Genomic DNA, 3594 nt, shown 5'->3' with positions numbered 1-3594 from the left:
AAAGAAAATTTTGGAATAGAGAATTAAATTAAAGAACTAATAGAAAAAAATAAAAAAAAAAAAGAGGAAGAAGATGGAAAAGTCAAAGTTGATGACATCATGAATGATGTCATAAACAAATTAATTTAGTGAATTATTAAATTGGGAATTGTGGTCTTCCATAAGATAAATAAAAGACAATAAAAAAATTAAAACACAAATCTTCTTCTTCAAAAAACGTCACTCTCTCTCCCACACCAAAACCACCATGAAAGCTCATTTTTGAGCTTAAAGAACCAAAATCCAACCATGGCCAATTGTCCTACCATAACTAGATGTTGTTTGGACAACTAGGAAAGAGGATTCAAAGAAAAGAAAGAAGAAAAATTTGAAGAAAAGGGAGAAGAAATTCTGCACACAAGGTTAGTAAACTAAACTTGAATTGTTAGTTGATTTAGTTATGTTTATAGCTTAATTAACCTAGGAATATACTTAAAATGAAAAGACATTAATGTTTGGATGATTAAAGACAAATTCATCATGCTAGGGTTTTGATGTGTGTGTATGAATTTGATGGACTTAAAGGTGTGTATGAGTATATGAACCTTAAGTAGTTGAGTTATTATGGTTTAAGGCTTTGAAAGTAGTTAAACACAATGAATTAGTGAGATTAGGGTTTGAATGTTAGGGTTAGTGAACTAAAATTTGAAGAAATGCATAAATGGCATGTTTAACCTATTGTGACATGAATTAATGGTCAATTATGACCAAATAAGTTGTGTGGGAATGGTGGAAAATTTAGCTAAATTCGTAGGTCAATGGTCATGCCGGCAAAGATGACCAAACCTACTTTGAAGGACCAAAACTCAAATTTTACAAGCCTAATGGATATGCCACCAATTGGAGATGAAAATAGACATAAAAGAGCACAACTTTCATTAAGGAACCATGACCAAAAACTGACCAAAAGTTGGTGAAACAATTGACCAAAGTGAGTTGATAGCAGTCGCTCAAGATTAAATCGACCACATGAACAGTAACTGTTCATTTGGTCATAACTATATCTAGTTATGTCTAATTGACCTGAAATTTTACCATAAATTAGAGATGATATATACCTAAAACTTTCATGAAGAACACCAACACAAATTAGGCCATTAACCCTTTCAAAATCATTGAGCAAAATTAAATTATCAGATCGCAACTCTGCAGATTTTCGATTGAGCAGCAATGTTTGGATAGCTATAACTCCTCTAGAAAACTCGGATTTAGGCGATTCTTGAACCGATGGAAACGTAAGACATAGTACAACATTTCATATGAAGAAAGTGAGACCAAATTATGAACTTAACTTGATCAAATTATTAACCAAAGTTGGACCAAAAATCTGCCAAAGACCAAAATCTCAAGATGAATAAAGACACGTGAACAAGAAACTTATTTTGGCCATAACTTGAGCTACAAAACTCCGATTGAGGTGATCCAAAAATGAGAATACACTTAAGACAATAAGGAACATTTTCTATGAAGGAAGTTTTGTCAAATTCCAACAGTAGATCGACCAATGGAACAGTGCAACTTCGGAGAACCAAAACCGAAAATTGGCAATTTTGCCAAAATGACCTAAGCTTTAAACAAATGACCAAAACCAACAAGTTTGGTGACCAAAATGTGGTATGTGGGTGAAGTTGGAGTTCCCATACCTATTAATCCTTAGAAAGTCAATTATTTGACTTAAATAGTGCAGTGAATAGTAACCCAAAACACAAAATTTCGAGAATGTCGAATTTAACACGTTAGAAATAGGTAAATGCGAAGTTAAAATTCATTTTGGGATTTATGTTAAGTTCTAGTACTGAAACATTGTCAAATTTTGTGTTTCAGTTGAAAAGAATATCGGGAAGGAACCCGAGGAAACGAGTCGAGGCTAAGGGACGACTCGCTTGAGGTTTGTGCACAATAAACCCTATTTAAGCATTTTATCCTTGAAAAATTGATTTATTACGCATTATGAATTTATGAACTTTTGTGTTGCCACCTTGCGATCAAATTGTAACTTTGGAAATGGATTGATTTTTGTATGCAATATTTGAATGAAATGTTTGAAATGAATTTTTGATTCACACTTAGCATGACAGTTACTTATTATTCCTCCTCCATTTATGGGGTTGAGATCGTTTATTTTCCTCCCTCTCTGGCTTGCCAGTTGAGGTTGTAGATCGGATGAGTACTCATTAGCTAGCTAGCCACCTCCCTCATTGGTTTCGATTAATGGGGTTGAGATTGCTTTGTCGTGGTGTACAACACGGCATTGATCGGAAATTTTGTGTCATGGCTTAAGTTGTGTACGACTTTGTCAACACTATGTTTATGCAATTGTTTGACTAAACTGTTGTTTAATATATTATTTGACAAATGAGTTGTTATGAGCTTGATATTTGTGAAATGTGATTGTGAAGTATTCAAATTATGTTTCATCAATAAATGATTTATGTATCACATTTTAAATCTTTATTGTGCACCACTGAGTATGTTTATACTCAGCGATAGTTTAATTTACTGTCGCAGATAAAAGCAAGGAGAAAGCAGCAGAGTGAGCTGCGGAATTGACAAGATCTTTTTGATCCCTTTTTGTACGGGTATTATTTTATACCCTTATGGTTATTTTGATGTAAATACTGTAATGTCATAAGTATCAATATAAATTGAGCGATTGTAAATAAACTATAATAATATTATTTTAGATTTTCTTCAGAAATTTAATATTTGTACATATGGATTTTCTCATTTATGTTTTGTGAATGGAATTATTGAACCTACTGAGTTGACAAATTTGACTTGGATTGTGAAACTGCTTTTGAAATGGATTGACTTGAGTTGAATTGTGAATTATTGGAGGTTGGGAGTTGTAAAATAGTTTTGGAAGTGCTTTTACAGTGTATTTGAAGAACTGGTTTCTCAAAATACAGAGGGAACTCACAAAATTTTTATAAAATTTGTGACAAAATTTGAATGGACAAAAATTTTTACTAGTATTTAAACTTTGAATAAATGGTTTTTAATTCTTACCAAAATGCTCACCACTTCCAAAATGTAAGAAAATTGTTTTAAAATCCCTTGTAGGGTACTTAATGAGTTATCGATAGGTGAAGTTCGGTAGTTCATTAAGTATTCTACGGGAGCATGCTATGCCTTACGGAGGGGTAAGGTGTGACATGTTTTAGTGGTATCAGAGCATGGTTTTGCAATAAATTTTGACTATGTATGTGAATATTTCTTTGATAAGTACAACTGCTCAAGTGTCTTTAATTGATGCATATGACATATTTACATCATGAATATGCACTAACGGAGGTCAACCTCCTTGTGTTTGATCTCAGGAAGTAGAAAATTGTGAAAACGAATGGAAGGAGGAGATCATTCAAGAACAACTGCTGAGATCGAGGTTCAAGGAAGCCCCAAAGACCTGCACGTGAGTGGGTCACCACTCAGCCTCCGCTCCAAAGACCGCAGCTTCGCTCAATTTATGCAGCAGATGGTCGCTTTCTTTCAAAGAAATGGCGGGTAATGTGCCACCCCAAGCTCAAATGCCAAGACTGCAAAGACAACCATAGC

At 33.8% G+C, this 3594-nt stretch overlaps 1 long non-coding RNA gene across 1 annotated transcript; it reads left to right on the top strand.

Annotated features, from left to right (window-relative positions):
* The first annotated feature begins 275 nt into the window (after positions 1 to 275).
* Positions 276 to 2679, top strand: LOC131173952 (uncharacterized). Its single transcript, XR_009144287.1, has 3 exons — positions 276 to 401; positions 1864 to 1927; positions 2548 to 2679. It is a non-coding gene; the product is annotated as an uncharacterized LOC131173952 (long non-coding RNA).
* Positions 2680 to 3594: the final 915 nt, after the last annotated feature.

Source organism: Hevea brasiliensis, chromosome 15, assembly GCF_030052815.1.
Source record: "Hevea brasiliensis isolate MT/VB/25A 57/8 chromosome 15, ASM3005281v1, whole genome shotgun sequence".
NCBI classification, from domain to species: Eukaryota; Viridiplantae; Streptophyta; class Magnoliopsida; order Malpighiales; family Euphorbiaceae; genus Hevea; species Hevea brasiliensis.
This window is presented reverse-complemented; position numbering and strand designations above follow the sequence as displayed.